Source organism: Equus asinus, chromosome 3 (genome assembly GCF_041296235.1).
Source record: "Equus asinus isolate D_3611 breed Donkey chromosome 3, EquAss-T2T_v2, whole genome shotgun sequence".
Classification (NCBI taxonomy): domain Eukaryota; kingdom Metazoa; phylum Chordata; class Mammalia; order Perissodactyla; family Equidae; genus Equus; species Equus asinus.
Genome location: NC_091792.1, coordinates 151,115,615 through 151,141,813, shown reverse-complemented (window position 1 = coordinate 151,141,813; position 26,199 = coordinate 151,115,615). Strand labels below are relative to the sequence as shown.

Here is a 26,199-nt window from a genome sequence, read left to right as displayed (position 1 = left end):
TCTAAGATGTCCTTCAATATTCTCACCCCTTGGTATACATGCCGTGTACAATCCTTAGGTCTATGAATATAATGGGATATCACTCCCATAGTTTTGGTTCATTGTATGGTAAAAGTAATTTTGCAGATGTAATTAAGCTCCAAAATCAGCTGACCTTAAGACACGGAGATTATATGAGTGGCCCTGACTTCATCACACGAGGCTTTTGAATATGAGTCTAGAGGTCAGAAAAAGGGGAAGTCAGAGATTCAAATCATGAGAAGAATTTGAAGTGTGATTACTGTCTTTGAAGATGGAGGGGACCATGTGGCAAGGGGTGTGGGCAGCCTCTAGACACTGAAAGCAGCCCCCAGTTGACAACCAGCAAGGAAAGGGTGACATCAGTCCTACAACCAAAATAATCCTTTCATTAACCTGAATGACCTCCGAAGTGATTCTTCCTGAGCCTCCAAAAAGAATTGCAGTCCAACCAACACTTTGATTTCAGCTCTGTGATACCCTGAGCAGAGCACCTAGCTATGTTGGGTCAGACTTCTACATAAGAATTGTGATTTACTAAACGATTGTTGTTTCAAGCTGCTAAAATGTGAGGACATTTGTTACACAACAATAAAAAAACTAATACAGAAGACAAGCTGAAGTTGCAACAGCATTTTCACCCCAAGTAGAGTCATTTGCTCACAGAATATAGTGCAGCTGGCACCATACAGAGATAAATTACAGCTCAGTCTAATGTATGGTTAATGTCAGGGATTTTGAGGTCAGAGTCTCAGGTCAAATTACAGGCTGGACTTTTGACTATCTGTGTGCACTTGGAAATTACTTAGCTTCTCCAAGCCTCAGTCTTTCCATGTGGTTGTGGTGAGGATTAAATGAGATGGTACATATACTGATGTGCATGGTACCTGGTACACATTAGGAGTTCAGTCAAGGGTCATTACACTGGGTCTTTTTCCTCTTCTTATCATCATCATTTGTTTTTCTTTCTGTGGGAACTTCTCAGCTTAATTAGAAAAGAGAGAATGAGCCAAATTTCTGGGAGGATGATCAGGGATCAGATTGCAGAGAGTCTTGAATTAAAAGCTGAAAAAATTGTATCTTGTCCAAGATGCAATGGGAAAATTAGTCAATGATTTCAATCATAGAAATTCAAATTTCCATTATACATCTTGCAACCATTACGTAATCTCTGTGTGCTTCCATTTCCTCAGCTGTAATGTGAGTAAAAAATGAGGACCTATATCATAAGATTAAATGTAAAGTGCATGGAAAAGTGCCTTACACAGTAAAGATTCAATAACCAGTATTTTTTACTCATTCATTCACTTATTCATTGTCCAATATTTATCAACTGTCTACTAGTTCCAGGCAATGCTCTAAGAGTTGAGGATACATTAGGAATAAAACAAAACAAAATCCACAAAGCTGACATTGTAGTGGGGACATTCAGATAAAAATAGAATAAATATTTTTTAAAAATGTGTGTGTGTGTGTCTCTGTAGCATATTAGATGGTGATAAATGCTCTAAAGAAAAATAAAAACTGGAAAGGGGAATCAGAAGTGCCAGAGTAGGTTCAGGAAAGACAAATTTCAATTATAAATTGATTTTCCAGGGAAGATCCCTGGGAAGATGACATTGGACCAAGGCTGGATAGAAGAGAGTGTCAACCTAGGAGGCTTTCAAGGGGAACAGCACTGCAGGCATAGAAAAGAGCTAGAACTAAGACTCCAAAGAAGGGCCCACCAGGTCTGTCTGAGGAACAGCGAGAAGGTCATTACGGTTGGAGTAGATTTACTCCAAGACAGGGAGTGGTCAAAGGAGATGAGGTCAGAGAACTAGGAGGAGGGGCCATATTTTGTAGGACCTTGTAGCCATTGTTAGAATTTGTGGTGTTATCCTCTTGGTATGAGGAACTATTTGTTGTTGTTGAGCAGACGAGGGACACAATCTGACCTATATTTTAACAATCTCAGTCTGGGTGCTATGCTATGTATTGATGGTAGGAGGATGAGATCAGGACCAGTGAGACAGGTTAGAACGGGCAAGTAATTTCAAATAGTATTATAAATGTTAAAACTTCTACCAGAGGTTTTAAACAAAATATTTGTTTTAGAAATCAAAATCTGATTTCTCCACTGAATAATGTAATTCATTTTGTGTAACTGAATTAAAGTTTTTTTTCCCTCTCTCTTGAAATAATACAAGTAATAGATCTTTCTTCTTCAAAGCTCTTTGTAAATCATCTGAAATGCAGCCAGCATTTAAAGCTGGATTAAAATGCTAGCTGCCTCATCCTCTGTTAACATTTGCTTTGTTCTAAATGTGATTACTGGATAGATGAAGAATTGAGATGATTCGGGAAAGACATGTACAGCATTTGCAAGGGACTTGAATGATAAATTACTGAGCAGTTCTAAAATGCCAGTATCACATCTCAGATCTCCTTGCTTTGACTGAAGCAGCATCTGAGGTTAATCATTTCTCCTTTGGTAGCAGAGTCTTGAATTCACAAATGTCCAAGACATCTCTGCCTCTTGAGTGCCCTTCAACTATGAAGTGCAGAAAGGAAGATACTTGTTACTCCATTCTCTCCATCACTGATGGCATTGCCAAAAAAGAAATGCTTCCTATTTCCTTTGTTTTATTTAGATGTTTAATCATTCACCATTCATTGAGTATCTGTTATTTGTCAGACACAATACTAGGCACTGTGGTGATGGGGATTTGGGTCCTGATGCTGCTGCTTAATAGCTATGTGCTCTTACAAATGTTCTAATCCAGCCTGGCCTCAATCTTCTTACCTGTAAAGGCAGTGGAGGCAATTTCTGGCAACGTGACAGAGTAAACTTCAAAAGACTCTTCTTCCTCAATCCTGCAATAAATTTATAGAAATTCTGGTGACATGTTTTAAATATTTATAAACATTAAAACAAATATTTAGATAAAAATTTCAAGTATAAAATAAATCACATGTAAATATATTTTTATATCCAAGTTCAAAGGAAAGAAAGGACAATATACACATGGAAGGAATGTAGAGAGAACTCAAAGTACAAATAATAAGGACCGTCTGACACCATGGGCAACCAACCACACAGGCAGCAGTTCCAATTAAAAGTCATGGAGAACTGGGATTCTTAAGTCTTCCCAGGAATAAAAGACAAGGATTCTGATCTATGAACCAGAAGAAGCTGGAACCTAGATGTTAAAGTATCATCCCCTTCCCAAATATAAATATTGAAAAAAATGCTTCTAAAAGATTATAGATGGAGTGAAGAATCTTGCCTGCGTTCTGGACCTATGATCGATAAGGTTTAACAATAAGTCACTCTTGAGAAATCTAAATCCCACAACTGGGCCACTCAAGATTATGGCATTTGAATTATTGGCCATATTTAGTGCCAGTAACCCAAACTAAGAAAATAATATGAAAATAGCAAAAGACCTTTGAAATCCATAGGAACTCTCCAGAGTCAACACAGAACTGCTCTATGGGTTCACTCAAAGGATTCCCATGGAATATAAAATAAGTCCTTTGAACATGAACTCACAATCAAAAATTATAAGGGAAAGAGCAACCACAGAAAAGGAGAGTCAGCAGATACAAATAGAATCAGTGCTCTAAGAATTAAAGATAATAGTAAAGAAGAATGCTTCAATAATTAAGGAAGAAAACACAAATACACCAAATAAATGATAAAAGTGAAATAACCAAAGTTGCAGAGGAAATATTTTTAAATCATGACATTTTTCTCAGTTATGTGGAAATACATTCGAAATACGGATAAGATGGAGAATACTAAGGAAGACAAAATTTTCTTCAAAATATTTTGGAAATATTGCTAGACTAATTACTGTAGAAGTAATAAGCAAGTTGCCAAAGAGCTATTTCCCGCTTCTCAAAAGCACTGTGATCACATGGTTTTACAGGCGAATTCTGCAAATCTTTACAGAACAGGATATTTCAATAACATTTATTTTACAACATAAACAGAAGCTTTAAAATTATTTTTAAGAATTTAATAAAGAAGTGATACCATAATTTCAAAAAGATTGCCTTGATTGACTTAATATTAGAATTTGTCAGATATACATGTTAAAAATTTAAAGATAATTAAAGTAATAAAAATAAAATCCATAACTCACAAAAAAGTAAAAGAATAAAAATTTATTTAAGGATACCTACTAAAAGAGAGGTTCTTACATTGACTTTACAAAAACAAAATCCAGCTTTATGGATATCGACAAGTAACGAAACAGGTTTAAAGAAAATAGAGGAAAAGTAATGTCAAACAAATATTAGCTAAAAGAAAGTTAGTGTAATAATATTTATATCTAACAATGTATATTTTCCGATAAAAATCTTTATTACTCTATACTAATAACTACATTACTTTATGATTAAAATTCTGTATCTGTCTATCACTAAAGAGAAAAAAATTATCTGAAAAATTTGGGAAAATATAGTGATTTTTTTTAGATTTTTCAATTTTCTTTTTTTTATTGAGATAACATTGGTTTATAACATTATATAGATTTCAAGTGTACATCATTATAATTTGACTTCTGTATGCATTACATTGTGTTCACTACTAAAAGTCTAGCTTCTATCTATCACTGTATGAATGACCCCCTTTATGCATTTCACCTGCCCTCCTCCCGACTTTCCCTCTGAACCTTGAGGGTATCATGCTAAGTGAAATAAGTCAGATGAAGAAAAACAAATACCATATGATTTAATTCATATGTAGATGACAAAACAAAACACAGTGACTTTCAAAAGTGTATCTACATAAGAATCTAAGCAAACATTAAAAAATGATAATATAAGGGCTGGCCGGGTGGTGCAGTGGTTAAGTTCGCACATCACACTTTGGCAGCCTGGGGTTTGCTGATTCAGATCCCAGGTACAGACCTACGTACCACTTGTCAAGCTACACTGTGACAGGCGTCCCACATCTAAAGTAGATGAAGATGGGCACGGATGTTACCTCAGGGCCAGTTTTCCTCAGCAAAAAGAGGAGGATTGGTGGCAGATGTTAACTCAGGGTTAATCTTCCTCAAAAAAAACAGAAGAAGAAAAGAAATAAATGACAATATAGAATATTTGAAAGGAGTAGTTAGCAATAGTAATCTAATGGACTTATATAAAACACTATATCAATCTTCCTTTTAGTCACAAGATAATTTTAAAAAGTACTTAAAAATTTATAACACATAGTCCACATTCTATGAATATAATGCAATAGAGTTAGAAATATATACCCACAAAAAATCATCTTTCAAATAACAATAGATTTTTAACTGAAACCAATAAACTGAAAGCAAAATATTTAAAAATAATTATTGAGTAAAAGAGAAAATAATGAAAACTGCAAAATACTTAGGAATGAATGGCAAAAGAAAGATCACATATAAAAAATTGAGAAATGTAATGAAAGTGATTGAGGGGGTGTTGTGGGGTGGTGGCTACAGGGCATTTGTAGCAAGAAATGTTCAGACAAGAAACTAAGAAAGATTAACGTTATAAATGGAATTCTTCAACTCAAGAAGTTAGTAAGAAAAACAAAAAGAGTGTTAACTCAAAGAAAGAGAAAGAAAATAATGATAACAGGAGAAATAAAATGAAAGTGTAAGCGAAGACTCCATAAAAAAGATGAATGAAACTCCAAGAAGAGCTGGTACTCAATAAATAGTAGCTTCTGCCTACACCATGACAATTCCCTGGCTTTGGCTCTGTCAGATTGATTGGAACTAGCTTTCTGTCTTATTCCACCAAGAGCTATCAGGTTTCAGCTGGATATTGTCTAAGAAAGTGCAAAGCTGCAATAAGTGTGCCATTTTCATACGAACTCCTCTGTAGTGAAATTCAGGGAAAAGAGTAGGCTCTGCCTCAGATGTTTTTCGTCCTTATCTCATTTAGTCTTCCCAACACCTTGGTATCATTTTACTGCGACCACAATAATGCTACATAACAGCCGCAACAATCTCAGAAGCGTGTAACCAGTATTTGTTTAGCTTATAAATCTCTAGGTCTTCTGGGGCTGGTTGATCTAGCCAGGTTCAATTGGAAGTGTCTCTGCTCAATCTTGTCTTTCTCCTTATGGGATCAGTGGCTGTTTTGGGCATAGTCTTGTCATGGTGACGGCAGTAATGCAAAAGAGTAGACCAATTACCATCCTGCTTTCCAGACTTCTGCTTATGACGTCAGCTAATGTTCCAATGGCCAAAGCAAGTCTTATTTCTGAAACCGAATGTAAGGGGGGTGGGGGGGAAATCTACTCTGACTATTAATGGAAGGAACTACATGGAACAGTGAATAGGTGCAGGTAGATAAAGCAGGGCCATTAACTCTACCACAACCCAGTATGGTAGATATTGTTGTTATATATTTGAGTAAATTTCTGAAAGGAATAGAAAGGAAAGAAGGCATAGATAGAGAGTTATAGCACCAGATAGGTATAAATAGTTTTTTTCAGAGCCTACTGGGAGAAAGAAGCCTTCCATAAACATGAGTTGAATAAGATTTAGTAGTTCAGTAGTTTAGTAATTATCATATGCAAGGAATCGTGTTAGACACTCAGGACACATTAGTGAGTAAAAGTTGACATGATCCTGTTCTCAGGACGTTTGCAGTACATATAGAGAAAACACAGAAAAATCACCAAGTAACGTATAATTATTTACTGTGATGAATGACATGAAGGAAAGGTGCATGTTGCTAAAAGTTTGCATAAAGTGGATATGACTTCATCTGGGTGTCAGACAGGGATCCTGAGGAGAGAATGATCAAACTGAGATCTGAAGAATCAGTAGGTATTAATAAGGCTTAGGAAGGAAAAGCATTACAGGCAGACGGGAAGCATGTACCAAGACTCTGGTGGAGGGAGCATAGCATGTGGATGTCCAGAGTGAAGAGTAAAGAACAAGTGAGGCTGAAGAGGGGTACCAGGCTGGGCCTTGTAGAACAGGTGGAAGATTTGGATCTTTTTGCTAAGAACAACGGGAAACCATTGAAAAGGAAAATAATATAATAAGAAAATAACATAACCAGATGTTCATTTTGAAAATACCATTCTGACTGCATGTATATGAAGAGGGGAATGATGCAGGCATGAAATGAAAGCACTCAGTGAGGAGTCTGTTTCACTACCCTTCCTGAGAGATGATGGGAGCTGAGGAGAATGATTCTGCAATTGGAATGGAGGGAAGGTTAGAGGGTCAGGATGAAAATTTGAGAATACGATGTCGTGACAGTGGAGAAAATGTTATTTATTTTTTAAAAAAAGGAAAAATGAAGGGTGAAGAGCGTCCTCTGAGAGATCAGGTACTGCCGAAAGTCCTTGGGATCTTAGTGTGAATTGTTTCAAGGGAGTGAAGCTGACTGGAACAGGCTGAGGAATGAATGGAGGGAGAGGAAGTGGAAGCAGAGACCACCTTTTAGATGTTCATTGTTGAAGGAGAGTGGGAGAGAGCAGGAGTTAGGGGCAGACATGGTTTGGGAGGTTCTTTATTTTATTCATGATTAAAGAGGCTTGAGAAAGTTTAAATGCTGAAAACAGGGATCCAGTTGAGACGGAGAGTTTTAAAATATTTAGGAAAGAGGAATAATCAATAATTTACAACTTAAGAAAATGTTTAAGGAAAAATAAAAAATAAAGGCCATAAAAAAAGTCCAGCCACTCTAACAGACCGAAGCGTCAGATAAGAATATCATAAACCATAAAGAAGAAAATACAAACCTGTCCAGAAGAGAGGCGATTTCCTGAGCCACACTTATAAACGGTATCAAGAATTGTTTAATGAAAATGAATGAGCTAATGTGAACATTTGATAGGTTTTTTAGTATATGCTTGTATATTAGTGTTTATGGGAAGGAGTCAAACGTTATTATAAAACGTGGACTCAGTTATTTCTATAAATAACAGCCCTGAAGTAAATAATACTTTGGGCATTATTTTAGGTAGATAGCTACTTGGCATGGATGTAATTAGAGAAAAAGTTCAGATGCCCAGCACGAGTAAGAACAGGTAAAATGCCCCTAAAGTATTCTGCAACAACAAAATAAACTTCAATCTGAGAATGCTGCTCATTTCAGATAAGCGGTAGATGAAAAGCCTAGAATTAGAATATCATGCTGAATAAATCTGTAATGAGAGAAAGCTTGTGTATTTGGTTTCTTCTTAATCTCATGATTTTACAGTATAGCTCATACAGGGAGATCTTTGTGCCTCCAACTTGGTCTGACTCCCCAACCTGGTTTTCACAAACTTCTCCTGCCAGTCCTTTATTCTCCCTCCAGCTGACGATGTGAGTCAGTCTCAGATGTCAGTACATTCAGCATGCATTCACTTTTCAAGTTTTCATTTTGACATTCTAATGATCTCTCTATAGATTTACACTGAAATCATCTTGCCATTTTCTTAGCACTTTAGTGTAGATATTTTTGACTTTGTATTGTCATTAGAGATTTTAGTATTGACTCAAAAATTTGGCTATACGTATGTAAGACCACAAGCCCAGCTGGGCTAGGGTGGCGGGTTATTGTGCTGAGAGACCAAAGAAATGACCTGGAGACTGTGAACCAGACATATAGGTTTATTGGGTCCTACTTACAGGAGAGTGTCCAGCGGCGGCCGGCTGGACGGAAGTGTGCACCCGTAACTGCCTCCCAAGAGAAGCTTGCTTAAGTAACCAGAGGAATAAAGGCTGCATGCTTGCCAAAGGGCTGTCTTTGGTACGACCAGCATTCCTAGAACAGTAGCTCACATGGAGGGGCTCTGTGTCCCTGTAAGATGCTCTGTTCTTTACGTGGGATAAGGGAGGATCTGGGCTGGCCAGGCCCACATCGTTACAAGTCCCAGTAGCTGGGCTGCCTGCCCAGAAGGGAGCCAGAAGGACACATGGTTACAATGGGCCTGGGGGTTTTTGTTGAGCCAGCAAGGCCCAGGCCCTACAACATATATCATGTGCATGTATATATATAATATATAGTCGATTTCTAGTTTTCTTCTATTGATCAGAGAAGTGCAAACTAAAGATATTTTTTAAAAATGTTCATCCTCAGATTGCCTGAAATTCACAAAAATGTCCTGGATAACTAGGGCAGATAGATAATTTGGGGAGTTGTGGGTTCATAAATAATGCCAATGGTAATGTTAATGGACACAAACTTTTTGGATAGTGATGGAGCAGTATGTATTACAATTAAAATATACAGATCCTTTGACCCAGTAATCTTACTGTGGTAAGTCTTTTCTACAGATATGTGTATATAAATGGGTATTACAGCATTATCATGGCAAAAACGTGGATGTATACTCATTGTCCTTCAACAGGAAAGTAGTTGAAAAAGTGTGAAATGTCAATACTATGTAACATCATACAGTTCTTAAAAACAATCAGTTAGACACTCATGTAATGGCCTGGAGAATTGTCTACAACACATGATACATTTTTAATCAGGAAAAGAAAGTTTAAATATACACTAAAACACATGTATAGGCCAATTTTTGTAAAAATGAGCGAATCCAAAATTCTTTGTATTTGTGGGTGCTGTATGTGGGGACATATGTGTTTGTACACATGTGTATGAACTTGAGAAAAAGTTGAAATATCATAGACCAAGCTATTAATATTGTTTATTTCAGGGGAACCGGTAGGTAAAGATTTGGGGGAAGGTTATTAACTGTGTTCCTTATTTTGTTTTTCGATTCTTTTCTTGTTGCCATTATCATTTAATATTTTTGAAAAAGCAAAACTAAAGGATAAACAAAAAACAAAACTAAGTCTGTGAAACAAAACTGAGTCTGTGAACTACAACTGATCACCTAGGAGAGAAGTGTAGAGAAGAAAAAAAAATAGGTGTGTATTCAAGTCCTAGAGCAGTCTAGCATTCTGCAGATGGATTTTTAACAAAGAAAAAACAAAAGGTTGGTCTCTGGCAATGGCTATCTAGGTTGTTTGAAACAACCAACACCCTAAGAACAACTGGAAAACCTGTAAAGTACATTAAAACATATCTTTGAAGGCACACAGAGCTTGCAAAGCAGTGGGGAATTGCGAGACCAAAATCTGGAAGAGAAATAAATCCAGGAGAGGTGAGCCTGCATTTGGTGATGCCTTTCTCCAAGACGTAATCATTTATTCTTAAAATAGAGACTATGAGGCTGAAAAGCTGAGCATGGGTGGATCAATATCACAGACCTGGGAGGCAAAGGCTGAAGTTCAGGACCCACCAAAGAAAAGGGGCCCTGGTAAACATCATAAGGTTTTCAATAATACCTTGAAGGACTGCTCCTTAGAAGTGAGCCTGCTCTCATAAGGACTGAAGCTAAGCCTCAACTATCTTAGTACTTGCTTGGATTAAGAATATCTTCCTCTTGTAAGAAGTGATATGTAGACAGATTAAGATTTGACTGAAAAATCAAAGTAAAATAGAAAAAAACCCTGGAGATTCTGATATTAGAGTTTTCAGACATGTATTTTATAACTCATTATGTGATATCATATGTTAATGAAATAGAAATGAAAAATGAAAAGAATGAGTAGAGAATTGGAAATTATACAAAAGGGAATTGCATGGAAATTCCAGAACGTAATAATGCAATAACTAAAATTATGAACCCAATGGATATGTCTTGGATCATTTTACCTCAGGGATGATTTTGGCCATCATGGGACACTTGGCAATATTTGGTGATATTTTGGGGTATACAGCTGAGAGATGCTACTGGCATCTTGTGGGTAGAGGCTAGATATCCTGTTGTGCATCTTTCAGTGCATAAACAGTGCCCCAAACAAAGAATTATCCACCCCAAAATGTCAATAGTGCCTAAATAGCAGATTAAATCCATTATCTAAAAATTAGTAAACTGGAAGATAGGTCAAAGGAAAATATATAGACTGAAAGGGGCAAGGAGTGGCTGGAGGAAGGGATTACAAAGAGTCATGGGGAATCTTGATTATGGTAATATTTGCACAGTTTTATACATATTTCAAGTTGTACACTTTAAAATTGTGCAGTTTAGTGTATGTCCAATATGCCTCAATAAAACTATTAAAACAAAAAAAGCAAATCACAAAGTTAGAGAAGATATTTGCAAGATACACCATTAACAAAAGGCTAGCATCTCAAATATACAAAACTCCTACAAATTGATATGAAAAAGAAAGATAACAATGAAAAATGGGAGAAGGATTTGAACAGATACTTCACAAAAGATATTCAAATTTTCATAAATATATAAAAAGGCACCTATCGTCACGAATCATCAGAGAAATGCAAATAAAAGCCACAATGAGATATCACACACCAGTTTTAAAAACCATTGACAATACCAAGTGCTGTTAAGGATGCAGAGCTCCTGGAACTCTCATACATGGCTGGTGGAAATGAAAAAATTAGAGCTCTCTACTACCACTGAGCATAAAAATACCATGACTCAGCAGTTTTTCTCTTGAATATATATATACATACGTGTGTATATATGTGTAGAAAAGGTCATGTATGTAATGTGGAGTGAAACAACTCGATGCAAAGGAATATATACTCAATTTCATTTATGTAAAGTTCAAACACAGGCAAAACTAACTTCTGGGGCTAAAAGTCAGGATGGTAGTGAGGAGGAAAGAATTATTTGTTGGGCAGAGTCAGAGAGGAAGTGGTGATGCTATATATTTTGACTGGTGTGGGAGTTGCATGGGTTTTCCCATGTTTTAATAACTGATCAAGCTGAACATTTATAAAATTTACATTTTATGTGTATACATATTGTTTCAGTAACTTGTCTTATTGGAGAAAAATGAAAATACATAGCTTCCCTTCTATCCTTTGGTGTTTTGTGTAAGATTGTAATTCAATTGATACTCATTTACTGAGATTGTACCATGGAGTTGTTACTACTATATTGCTACAGTTTGAATTGTTGAAAAACAATTTAGCTCATATGTTGAAGCCCAGGACCTCAGAATATGACTGTATTGGGATATAGGATCTTTAAAGAGGCAATTAAGGTTCAATGAGGTTGTTAGGGTTGGCCTTAATCCAATATGAATAGCATCTTTATAAGAGGAGATTAGGACACAGACACACACAGAGAAAGGCCATGTAAAGACACAGGGAGAAGATGGTCATTTACAAGACAAGGAGAAAAGCCTCAGAAGAAACCAATACGGCCAACCTTGATCTTGGACTTCTAGCATCCAGAACTGAGAAAACAAATTTTTTTGTTGAAGCCGCTCAGTGTGTGGTACTTTACTATGGCAGCCCCAGAAAACTTGTACAGATATGTACTGGGACCATCAGACAAATAAGATATGGGGCTTTGCTGCAAGGAATTTCCAGCCTGACATGGGGAAGCAATCCCATACCTACCTGAACCTCAGAATTACAAACACTAATTAACAGAAGAAAAACTGGAAACCACAGTGGCCCGAGTAATGGCTACCCAGGCAGCGATGGCCTCTCCTTAGGTGGATAATGACAGATTCACAGAGGAAGAAGTACAGTATCAGATGACTTCAACTCATAAGGTATTTTGATGCTCTTCAATTAATCTCCCAATTCTCTGTTAAAAAAACTCAGCTAAAATAGAAACACCTGAGCAGAGAATGCACCCAATAAGCCACCTTGTTGCTGCCTTGCTGCTGAGGTAGAGGTTCAATATGACTCGTCTGTTAGGGGCCAACCTTCCCAAGTGCTACACAGTGGAGTCCAGACCAAGAATTGTGAATGAAATGGTTACAATGGTTATGTTTCAATAAAAAAGTCCACATTTTTTGTAGACTTTTTCTAGTGAAAATTATAGATTATTTCAACACATATCTCAAGGAAAAGTGCTTAAATGAGCAATAATAATGTTGTAATATTATTGTTACTATAGAAAAGTATTGTGTTGAAATATTATAATGCATGGCTGAAAGAAGTAAATTTTCTAAATTATAATGAACAAATTATATTGTTTCAGTGATTATAATATAAATATTGATGTTAAAATGTTATAATACGTACTCAAGAAAACAGTATTTTAAATGTTTGTGCTTACTGAGAGAGGCAATGACATTCTGAAGCTAAAAGAATGGGCTTTGGGTTCTCCTATTTATCTTCCCAAAGCATCATTTTTCTCATTTGTAAAATACATCAAATAATACCTGTCGCACAAAGTTATTATAGAAATGCAATGAGATTAGGTATATGTAAGCACTTCAAAATCCTAAAAAATCACTAATAAATACAGCTTATTCTCCACATCAGTTGTTCTTGCCATTTTGGAGTAGTTTTATGAGTTGATGCACAGGTAAACATTTTTTACATCTTATATTTGGCCTTCCCTTCTTCCAAGTAAATCACAAACTAGAATTCCTCTGCTGTAAATATAGTGAAATTTTGAAATATTTCCATGTAGTTTGGTTCCACTTTAAATGCTTCTGCCTAACTCTCTTGAACCACATTATTTGACAATAATCTATATCATTTTAGTGTCTAAGACTGTGTTTCTCAACTTTTTTTTTTAATATCCCCTAAGTAGCTTCTTAGACATTTTTTCCCTAATTGATCCCCATGAAATGTCAATACCACAGATATACAGTGTACATTTACATATGTGTGTGTATCTATGCATTACACATAAAAAGAGTACAACATCCTCCCCCTCCCACCAAGAACCAATTTCTACTCTTTTAGGGGCAATATCCTCCTTACGCCGATTGAGAAAGCATGGTCTAGGAGAAATTTCACTTCAAATTTACGTTTTCCCATTCATATTGTACAAGTCAATATTGGGAAAGTGTTTAGAATAGTGTCAGGTGCATATTGAGTTCTGTATAGGTGTGTATCTACTAAATAAATCAAATGCACAGTCAGTTTAGGTACAAACACACTTTTAATGCTAACTGTGGTTTAAAACCATGTTCTCAGATTTTTTGTTTGCACATCCTATTGGGAAAAGAAAATCTGAACACAAACCTCAAATATATCTATATGAGTTATATACAAACACAACTTTATTGTATGGAACATACATTATAAAGTAAACATAAAAGCAGAAACTATAGAAGAATGAAATAAAAAATTAAATAGTCATGGAAATTGTAGTATTTTCCTCCGGCACCTCAATCACGTCTACCTCACTTTAGAGAACTCTGATTTAAACACGTAATGCTGGCAATGTTCACGTAAGAACAATCTGTTCCTATATAGCATTTTATGTTGTCAAGACAGTTTTGCATTTATTATCTTACTTGACCCACATAGTAATTCTATGAGATAAACCAAGCAGGCACTAGTCTTCCTACTGTCAGTCGAGGCTGAGATTCAGACCAGGCAGTATGGCTTGTAGAAGCTATATGAGTGGTAAAGGCAGAATCATTTCTGGATGCCATGACTGCCTCTGCTCATCTGTGCTTATAATTTCCTTCTCAATATTCCAAATGCAAATGCAAGGATGATGGTTTCCCTAAGCTACACTAGTCGCTAGGTAAATTTCTCTTAAAACCTCCATTCATGCATTTATTCATTCATCATTCATTTAACAAAGGCTAAATGAGTGTCTACTTATGTGCCTGGAAAAATTTTAGGTACTGAGAATACACTGATCAAATAACAAAGTCCCTTCTAGTAAGGAGACAAACAAAAGACAGAAATACATACATGTATACATTACATACATGTGTGTTATATACAAAATATATGAACAAGTACTATGGAGAAGGTGCTTGGGGAAGAACACTGAATGAGGTGAATTCTGAGCAGATGTCTGATATGCCTGAGGGAGTGAACCATGTCGATCTCCGAAGGAAGACTATTCCAAGCTGAGGAAAGATTAAGCTCCGAAGTAGAAGAGTGCTTGATGTGTTCAAGGAAAACAAGGAGACCAACATGGTTGGAACCGCTTAAAACAGAAGCTTTAATGACACAGGTGGTAGAAAAGGAGGGGAAGAGAGTGAGGGATCACAGGTTAGCAGCCCTTCAAGCCCTTTCCTATGTGCTACCTCATTTAGCCCTCAATACCTATGAGGGAGGATTTCAGAGACTAAGTCTAAAAGATGGTAAGTCATTTTCCTAAGCCTTCTTGGTTAAACAGTCCCACAGCCAGTATCCACATCCAGGCCAGGCCAGAACCCATGCACGAGATTTCCGCACTGTTTCTGATATGTACACACACGCTTATTCATTTTACACAAGATAAGCATTTACAGAAACCATCACCATGCTTGCAAGATGTACCCCCTTCTTTTCCGAACCGTTTACAAGCTCTCAGTTACACCAGACAACTTAAAGAGGTGCAAGCACTTCAGCAGGCTGATTTTTCAAAATTTCTTCTTAAAATGTTTTCATTTTCTTTAAACAGCTTTATTGAAGTATAATTGATATACAAAAAAACAACACATAATTAATTCATACAGTTTGATGAGTTTGGGCACATGCATACGCCTGTGAAAGCATCACCACAATCTGGGTAATAGACATATACAACACTTCCAAAAGTTTCCTTGTTTCCCCTTGTGGTTTGTTTTTGTCTCTGCTCTTTTGTGACAAGGACACTTAGCATGAGATCTACCCTCTTAACAAGATTTTAAGTGCATGACAGGCAATCTCTAGAACTAATTCATCCTGAATGATTGACACTTTATATCAATGGAACAACTCTCCAGTTCCCTCTTCCCTCCAGCCCTCGATTACCACAGTTCTATTCTCTGCTTCCATGAGTTTGACTATTTTAGGTACCTCATATAAGTGGAATCATGCTATATTTGTCTTTTTGTGACTGGCTTATTTCACTTAGTATAACGTCCTCCAGGTTCATCCATGTTGTCACAAATAGCAGGACTGATTTTTTTCTTAACTTTTAAACTAGTTGTTTGTTACTGTGTAGACACTACCTAAGCACATCTAAGCAATTGCTTACAAATTAGCAGAATCTACCTAATTAGAGTAATTGGGCCACAGTTCCCTGCACAGAGGGAGAAGTATGCTATATCCTATAATCTCTGCAATCCAGGACTAAGCTGAGGAGGTATACGAAGCAAAAATTGCCCTTAAAATTACAGTAACAATCTACACGAGAAAACGCACTAATTGCACTTGTGCAGGAGGCCTTCATTTACTCATCCTTCATAATGACTTCTAAATGCTATGATCTCAGTTTTATAAGATGGCATCTTGTAAGTAGGGTGACCAAGGCCCCCAGTGCCCCACATTGAAGGGTTTCCCAGGTTGTGGGCTTTCAGGACTAAAAGAGGAAAGCCCAGGGAAGAATGAAGTCAGTCTGTCTGTTCTAAGCAATCCTCAAGAATAAAGGCAATAGATAGAGGCAGATGAAATGACAGCACGAGCTGGAAACCAATCTGCCAGAGAAAGTCTCTTTAACAGGTGAAAGGACCAGACATGGCCATTGTGAGCACAGCAGTCTGGTGGCATTCAGAGCGCTTCCCTCTTCATGGCCATGAGGATGTCCTAAATTACAGCGGAGCACAAATTTGACATTATTTTCGTTAATAAAGTAGGGAAATGTAAACTTTATCTTTAATGTTTCCATTCAAATAATTAGCCAAGTTTAGTTTCTGCATTGAAAGTAGTTTTCAGTAGTTTGCAAGCTTGTCTCTTATCAAAAGACATAATTTTCAGTGATATTAGATAAATGAGGTGCAACTGTAATATAATATGCTAGAGGCCACCAGCATCTAAACTGATATTCTCTGCTTTGGGGACGGTGACAATTCTTTCAGGCTTCTACTAAGTTATACACTAGAGGGTGATTTATTAAACAATATCCTTGTAGTAGAAAAAGGAAAAAGTACATATTTCTGCTCCTTCAAGAGTGTCCTAATGACCACATCAGGTGTCATTTACTCAGCAGTAAAATCTGCTCTTGCATATGATTTAAAAGCACGAAATGATAATTCCATCTGGGGGAAAATTGGCACAGACCTTGTCAGTCAGGATATATATTTCTGGGCTCTAAGAATAGTTAGTACAGGGAGTCTAATTTTGGACATTCTATTTTTAAATTTTTTAAATAAATACATTTTGGTCTAAAACAATTTTAAAAACTGTCGTAAAAGAAGCCTTTAGAATATTTGGAATAAAATAGTTTCAGCTCTATTAATAATTTCAATTTTAATAATGACATATTTTGGATAAATACCCAGCAGTGAGATAGCTGGATCATATGGTAGATCTATTCTTAATTTTCTGAGGATACTTCATACTGCTTTCCATAGTGGCTACACCAGTTTGCACTCCCACCAGCAGAGTACAAGGGTTCCCTTCTCTCCACATCCTCTCCCACTATGTTCATTGCAGCATTATACACAATAGCCAAGACTTGGAAGCAACCTAGGTGCCCATCAAGGGACAAATGGACAAAGAAGATGTGGTATTTATACGCAATGGAATACTACTCAGCCATAAGAAAATATGAAATCTGGCCATTTATGACAACATGGATGGACCTTGAGGGTATTATGCTGAGCGAAATAAGTCAGAGGGGGAAAGTCAAATACCGTATGATTTCACTCATAAGTAGAAGATAAAAACAATGACAAACAAACACATAGCAATGGAGATTGGATTGGTGGTTACCATAGGGGGAGGGGGGAGGGCAAAAGGGGTGACTAGGTTCACATGTGGAGGAATGGACTATAATTAGTTTTTGGGTGGTGAACATGATGTAATCTACATAGAATTTGAAATATATTACAATGTACACCTGAAAGCTATATAATGTTATAATCCAATGTTACTGTAATTAAAAATAAATAAATTAAATAAATAAATAAATAATGGCATATTTTAATGGTAATTTACTATTTAAAAGGTACTTCATGTATACTACTTCCATCTCCATAATGCTATATAGAAATGTTAACTCTATTCCATAAATGCAGATAATTATTCTTGGAAAGAGGGATAAATTATTTAGTGCCTACTGCATTTTACAAGCCATTATTTTATTTAATCCTTCTAATAACCCAATGAGACAGGAATCACTAATGCTATTTACAAATGAGGAAACTGAGACTTAGGAAAATTCAATTCTTAGCCTTTCATTTTATTTGTTTTACTTTGCAATCATATGCAATTATTTATTTTACCCCTCTAGCAAATATTAATTGAATTTTGACTATGTGCCAGGCTTATGCTAGAACTGAGCTTTGAAGGTGAGAAAACCTGGTCCTGGACCCAGAACTCTCACAAATTAGATGAGTTTGGTTCCAAAGTGCTGGCCCCTCCTGGTGTTTATGTTCAGAATCTCTGATTCTAAAAACTGACCATAGAAGCAGCAAGACAACAGCAATAAAAAAAAGAGATGGCTATGGTGATAATTCTTTTGGGCACTATATGTATCATTTCACAGTTACCAACCTGTGAGAGACATATTATTACCACCATGTTATGAGAAGGAGTTTGCACAGATGGTAAGTGGTGGACATAGGATTCGAATGACAGACATTGACAATAGATTACTATGAAACAGTGGGGTAAAGTTTGAGATAGAGTTGTGCAGAGACTGTTGTGGGAGCATATAATGCAGAAAATGTGACTAATTCAAGAAAAGGCCCATTTCCAGCAGCCTTATCCTGCCTGTGGTAGAGACTTAATTTTGCCTACATAGGAGGTGAAATATGGAAATATGTCAATGTGTAAAGAAGTATGGCCATCATAAAATGACTGCATTACTGATTTATAAAACCTGTTAATAAAACCTGTTACAATACAAAAAATTAACTGAAGTTTAGATTGAGGTGATCCATCTGTAACGTAATTGACCAGTACTCCCTATCTGGGTTTAGTCCCAAGAGCCAAGCCAAGAGCACATCAAACAATAATTGGGCCGAGTCCATAGGCCTGGAGAACTGTGCTTTGATGATGCTGGCTAATACCAAAGATTGATTTTTTTTTCTGTTAAAATTAAGTCAATGCTAATAGTCTTACTAGTTTTGAATAATTCTGAAGGATGTTTTGAGTCTGGAAAGCTCATTCTAACCATCCTAGACATCAGATAAGCTCATTGGAACCTGGACTGTGCAAACAAAACACCTAAGCTGATAAATTAATCCTGTTTGCTTGGAGAGTGTGTTTTGTTACTAAAATGCTGTTACACAGTGGGCCCTCAATTATATCAGGCAAATGAATGAGAGCTGCTGCTACTACACTATTGCAGCTAAGCTAAATTCTTCTAGCACCTTGACCTGTGTGCAGAACTCACAATTTATGAGGTCCTTTCCAACACATGAAGCATGTAAAATCAGTGAGGGTAGGGACTCGTATGTGTGATCAAACCTTGTATTGCCAATACTTAGAACCTAGAGGGCAGTCGGTTAATACTTGTTGTATGAATGGATGAATGGCTCTTTCACATACATCTCCCTCAGAATACTCCATGATTTTGTGAAGATGGCCTAGAAATTACTGTTTTTTATTTTCTTAAAAATGTAAAAGCTAAAGTCAAGAGAGCATACATTTGCCCCAAATCATGCAGAAAGTGAATATAAAATGCAGACTTTTTCCAGAGCATGACAGTCACCCCTGGATGAGGGACAACTTATCACCTTTTTTCATATTCCAGCATATATTCCTGTACTGTGCACGTAATAGATGCCCCATAAATGTTTGCTAAATGAATAGCCATATGTTCTTGGCATATATTTCCTTCAATTTTATAAATCTGAGCCAGCTGGAATTTCTTTTCTTTCTTTTTAAAAATTCCTCCCCCCACCCCTTTTTACTTATTCTAGCAAGAGCACAGGCAGAAAACTGTGGTGATGTTCAATTCATGAATTCAGCTTCAAGGCTAGAACTTCTTTCAGATGATTTTAATCAGCACTAAGTTTGTTCTTTAAAATGATGATTTTGTTTTCACAATTTAAGTGTAATTTCTTCCCACATTGAGTGTGATATATGGATGAAACATCCTCGAAGGTATGGAAATAAAGCATTTTCTGAAACTCAGGGTGATCACTTTCCATTTGTTATTTTAATAGCTTTCTCATACTAGCCATGACATTTAGGCTTTGTTAGTGCCATTTTACAGAAGAAAAATGTGAAATTGAATGTCTTGTTCAGAGTAGTTGGCGAAATTGGTGGAAAAGCTATTTGGGCTCAGTTTGGCCTAAAGGTCCTTTGCATCATGTTCACACTCATCCTGGGAATTGTATTATCTTTTAAAAGGAAAAAAACACATAGGGGGGCGTAAATAGGGTTTACTTTGCTCTTGGGGATTTGCTGTGGCCTGGACATTCTGTTAGGTGCTAGTGGTACATCAATGAACAGAACACACAAAGTCTGTGCTCTTTAAATCAAGTCATGAGGGGAGAGAAACTTAAAATCTTGTGCTGGAGATAGAAGATGCTTAAGCAAACACATAAATATATCATTAACCTGGGGCCAATCACTATGAAGGAAATGACTGAAATGCAAGGATAGAAAACAAGAGTGGGGACTGGCTTAGACAAAGAAGCCAATTTCATAGACTTGTGCATGATTCTGAACAAGCAAAATGTTAGGTTTAAACATTGTATTCACTCTCTGGTCACTAGTCAGACTGAGAAAATTATCTAGATTTTTTTCAGATTCAGTCTCCTCATCAGAAATATGATATTCATCTTTTATAGATACTTTGAGGGTTAGATAATTTCGGTTGTGAATATGCTATGCACTTGGACATGTTCAACCTTCAATACAACTTCTTAAAGTGTTTACACAAACATACATTTAATAAACATTTATTGAACACTTACTAGGCCCAGAAACTAGGCAAAGTGCTCTGAATAAAAAAATGAATGAGTCACAATCCCTGCTCTTAGAAACTCAGTCACTAGAGGATGAAAAAAGTCATGATTGGAAAATTGTATTACATTGTGACCCATGAAATATAGGCAAGTGCAGAAGAGGAACACCCAACCCAGTAAGTCTTCCTGGATAAAATGGCATCTCTCCAAGGTGCCAAAGCATTCCTGGTAGAAGAAACAGCACAGATGAAAGATGGAGATGCGACAGGTGATGTGTTTCTGGGAGGTGAAGTGTGGCCCAAAGCTGGGCCTGGATAAATTAAAAAGGATGGATAAAGGATGAGTCTGTGAGCTTTACTGTTATCACATTTCATTTCCTCCATCTAGAAGAATGAGAAAAATCTGACATATTCTCATGGGTGTTTCACAAATTAGAAAACTTTTTCTCTTTTTTTTGAGGAAGATTAGCCCTGAGCTAACATCTGCCACCAATCTTCTTCTTTTTGCTGAGGAAGACTGGCCCTGAGCTAACATCCGTGCCCATCTCCCTCTACTTTATATGTGGGATGCCTGCCACAGCATGGCTTGACAAGTGGTGCATATGTCTGCACTCAGGATCCAAACTGGAGAACCCTGGGCCACTGAAGTGGAACATGCGAACTTAACCTCTGCACCACTGGACTGGCCCCATAGAAAACTTTTGAAAAATGAAACAAAACAAAACAAAAGAGCACTGCATTCTGAGAAGATAGGACTGCATATTTTGGATTAAAGGGCAAATCACTGGGATTGAGGTCAGGGGTGAGGAGAAAACAGAAGCACAAAAATCACAGAGTGATGATCACATAGAGCAGAAAGGAAAGAGACTGAAGAAATAGCCAGAGAGCTGTGCGGTCAAGGGAGAGCTTTTACTTTTTTTCACCAAGACGAATGATGATTGAGGGGAAAAGAGCCGAGAAAATAAGAAGGATATCAGAACACAGATGAAGAGATTAGCCTTAATAATAATAATAAAGTCAACATGGGTGTACTATTCACTGTGGGTGAGAAATTGTTGTAAGTGCATTGAACATACTTGCTCACTTAATCTTCATAATATGTCTATAAGTTATGCATCATTATTATCACCATTTTACAGAAGAGAATACCAAGATACTGAAAGGGTTAAATCATTTTCCTAAGATTACTGGGCTAGTTAGTGATGTAAATGGGACTCGAAACCATCACTAAGCTTTATGAAAGAACAAATAAGGGAAATACTCCTCACTTGACAGTTTGTCTCAGTGTCATGATAGCACACTATATAATGTTTCTTTGTAAGCCCTAGGTGCCCAAATGACAGAGTTTAGATCTAATTAATAAGTATATTGAAAGAAAAATTTCAATTCCTGAAACACAACAACTGCTATTTTTCCTGGTAAAATGAGACAAAAGTTGAGCTAAGATGATTTTATAAGCACTGGAATTTTTGACCCATCTAATATATAACATACTCCTTATATATTATATGTAACATAGCCATAGAGGCTCTATGAAAAATATTGAAAAATATTTTTAAATATAGGGGCACATCATCAACAAGAGGTTTTATTTTCTCTTCAAGGAGCATGTGTCTTTTGAAAAAGATGATCAAGTGATTGTTCCTGATGCTGCTCTTATTGACAATCAGCTTTATATGAATCAAAATGTTGCCCGTTTTTAGACTTAATAGATGTGTTAAAATGTTCTTCTGCTCTCATCTCAGGATGATGATTCCTGCTAATTTGAGTCCATCAGAGTATTTTGAGACTGAAGTTCTCTATTAATGTGCTGAATTAGTTTTAGGATACTGCTGAAATGAATTATTTAGTAAATGTCGTATCATAGTATTAATTAACTATCCCATTGTAGTGCTCACCCAGTCCTTGTCATTCTGTTGGTGGGTTTTAGTCATTCATTTACTGCCAATAATATCATCACCAAGATGTTTTAAGCACAAGTAGGGTAAACTGAAAAATATAGTAGCTATTTCATTTTGTGGCCATAATGGAATTGCTGAGTCCAAATTTAATCTTGTAACACAAACTGCTAGAAAACTGGACAAAATATAAACAGAAAAATGAGCCACAGAAATCTGTACTGGGATGCTTGCTTGCTGAACATCAAGACATGCAAGCACAGGGTGAAACTCCATGAAGAATGGCAAAGGACACAGGGGAGCTGTGAGCAAGATTGTTCCGAGAGCCAGCTCAGGGCTAGATGATATTTGAGTTCTGACCTGCCTGAGTACTAATACTCACTGATCTCTCAGGACATTCAAGAGAGACTCCAGAAAGCCACACCTTATTAGTGAGAGTAAATAAGCTCTAAAATAAAGTCTAGTCCAGTTCTGCCCCAACAATGGTTAAAAGCAAGCCTGCAAAGTTCACACTGAACTGGAAGTAATTAACAGTCTGCCAGAAAAAAGCTCAACACTCATTAAGTGAAAACAACAATTTGCAGACAATTCACAAAAAAGCATCACAATAACCAGAATCTTATTAAAATTACAAGACATGCAAAATAGCAGGAATCAATAAACCACAACCAGGAGAAAAAGCAGTCAATAGAAACGGACAAAGAAATGAAAGGAAACATGGAATTAGGAGATAAAGACATGAAAGTAGCTATTGTAACTATATAAGATTATTCAAATGAAGAGGAAGGAAGATGTAGAAGATACATAAATAATTAAACAGAACTGCTAGACATGAAAATATATAAAATGTGAAACGAATAGTAGGATTAAAAAAAAACTGGAATGGGATTAATGCGAGATCAGACATAACAGAAGAAAATATCAATGAACTTGGAAAAAATCGCAATGGAAATTATGCAAAAATTGGATCACAGAGAGGATAAAAGAGAAAAAAAAATCAGCAGGGCATCAGTGAGATATAGAACAACATCAAGAAGTCTGACATACAGTGTAACTATAGTACCAAAAGGAGAAGTTGTGGAGTGAAAAAATACATTTTTGAAGAAATAGCCAAACGTTTTCCTAATTTGATGGAATTTATAAACCTGTAGATCCAAGAAACTCAATGAAACTCAAGTGGGATAGATACAAAGAAAATCATACCACGACATATCATAAGCAAATTGCACAAAATGATTCATAGAAATAAAATCTTATAACAAGGCAAATGCATAATTTATATTTCAATAAAAGTACAAGTAAATTGTGGGGCTGGTTCCGCGGCCCAGTGGTTAAGTTCGCACGCTCCGCTGCAGGCAGCCCAGTGTTTCATTGGTTCAAATCCTGGGCACGGACATGGCGCTGCTCATCAAACCACGCTGAGGCAGTGTCCCACATGCCACAACCAGAAGGACCCACTATGAAGAATATACAACTACCTACCGGGGGGCTTTGAGGAGAAAAAGGAAAAAAATAAAATCTTTAAAAAAAAATACAAGTAAATTGTAATCTTATTAGAAACTGCACAAGCAGAAGAAAAGACAAGGGTATTTTTAAAGTACTGCAAGGAACTTTCAACTTAGAATTCTTCATCCAATGATAACATTCTTTAATAATAAAGATGAAAAAAAAAATTTGTCAGAGAAACAAAGGCTGAGATAATCGATTGCTAGCAGATCTACACTATAAGAAGTGTTAAAGGGATTTCTTCTGGTGTTAGAAAAATAGCACCAAATGAAAGTTTGGGTCTACACAGAGAAATGAAGAACTCTGAAACAGTTAATATTGGGTAAATATAAAACACTTTTTATTTTCATGTCAATTCCTTTTAAAGGTAATTAAATGTTTGGTATAAGAATAATAACATATTGTGGAGTTTATAGAATATATGAAGTAAAATATATGAAATAATTTTTAAGTGACAGGAGAAAGAAATATACGTATAGTTTAATAAGGTTCTTAATATTATTTGAAGTCAAACTTTGGCAAATTAAATGCTAGGATAATTACTAAACAACACAAATAAGTATAGTCAATAAGTCAGTAATGGAGATAAAGTTATACACTACAGAAATATTCAACTCACTCAAGAAAAGGCTAGGAGAGAAAAAATAAGGAAAATAGAATATGTGAGACAAAAAAATAGTGAGATGGTAGATTTAAGCCATATCAATTATTAAAAGTAAACTGTCTATACACTTCAATTAAAAGACAGAGATTGTCAGACTGGACAAAATATTATTGTCTTTGAGAATCTCTTTTTAACTATAAAGTCATATAACATTTTTAAAACTAAAGATTGAAAAACCATAAAGCATCAAACATTAATCCTTAGAAAGTCTCATTGGCTATATTAATATAAAAAAAACAGATTTCAGAATAAAAAATGACCAGGACCAAAAGGGATATTTCAAAATGATAAAAAGGTGAATTTATCAAGTATAACTAATAATCATAAATATGTATATGCTTGATAAAAATGCTTCAATTTATATGAAGCAAAACTGATAGGAGCCAAAACAGAAATAGATCAAATTGCACTACAGTTTCAGATTTTAACGCTCCTCTTTAGAATTCAATAGGGCAAACTGAGAGAAATTTGTAGAGATTAGCAGTCTTGCACAAGACTATCAATCAACTTGAACTAATTGTCATTTATAGAAAACTCCACCCAACTACAGCAAAATAAACATTTGTTGCAAGCGCGAAAAGAACATTCCCTAAGAGACCATATGTCTGGCCGTGAAACTAGTCTTAACACATTTCAAAAGATTGACTACATGTTCTGACCACAACTGAATTGAATTAAATAGTTTTTTAAAAAGTCTGAAAACAGCTAATATTTGGAAATTAAATGACATACTTCTAAATGGCCCATGGACCAAAGAAGAAATTGAAGAATATTTTGAAGTAATTAAAAGTTTACCAAAACATGATATTAGATGCACCTAAAGCAGTGGCTAAAATGAAATTTAAAGCTTGAAGTGCACATATTAGAAAAAAACGAAGGTGCAAAATCAATGACCAGATTTCTACTATAGAGAACTAGAAAAGCAGTGGGAATGAAACCTCAAGTAAGTAGCAGGAAGGGAATAATGAAAATAAGTACAAATGTTGACGGTATAGTGAACTAAAAAATCGTAGAGGAAAATCAATGAAATCAAAGTCGTTGTATTGGAAATATCAATACATGATTAAATTCTGGCTAGACTAAACTAATGAAAGAAAAAAGGGGAGAAGAAATCAATGACAGACATCAGAAATGAAAGAGAAATCACTGTAGTTCCTTCAAAGTTAAAACAATAGTAAAGGAATATAATGAAGAAAGTGATACCAGTTTATGAAACAATATTAATAAAGTGAAACATTCTTTGAAAGACATAAATTTCTATAACTGATTCAAGAAGAAATAGAAAACCTGGACATTCCTATTACTATTAAACACAGCGAATTCATAATATTAGAATGTCCTATAAAGAAAACCTCAGTTCCAGATAGCTTCACAGGTAAATTCTATAAGAACCTTTC

At 36.0% G+C, this 26,199-nt stretch overlaps 1 long non-coding RNA gene across 35 annotated transcripts in view; it reads right to left on the bottom strand.

Moving 5' to 3' along the window:
* LOC123284789 (uncharacterized) overlaps nt 1-26,199 on the bottom strand; it is a 471,184-nt gene that overhangs the window by 193,767 nt on the left and 251,218 nt on the right. For 15 of the 35 annotated variants that reach the window (XR_011502348.1, XR_011502333.1, XR_011502337.1 and 12 more), the window contains 2 exons: nt 4,994-5,057; nt 2,804-2,874 (listed from right to left, as the gene is read on the bottom strand). This is a non-coding gene — a long non-coding RNA (uncharacterized lncRNA). Of the gene's footprint in view, nt 1-905; nt 1,004-2,803; nt 2,875-4,925; nt 5,058-26,199 lie in introns of all 35 variants that reach the window. The other 20 variants (XR_011502321.1, XR_011502340.1, XR_011502329.1 and 17 more) reach the window with 5 other exon arrangements.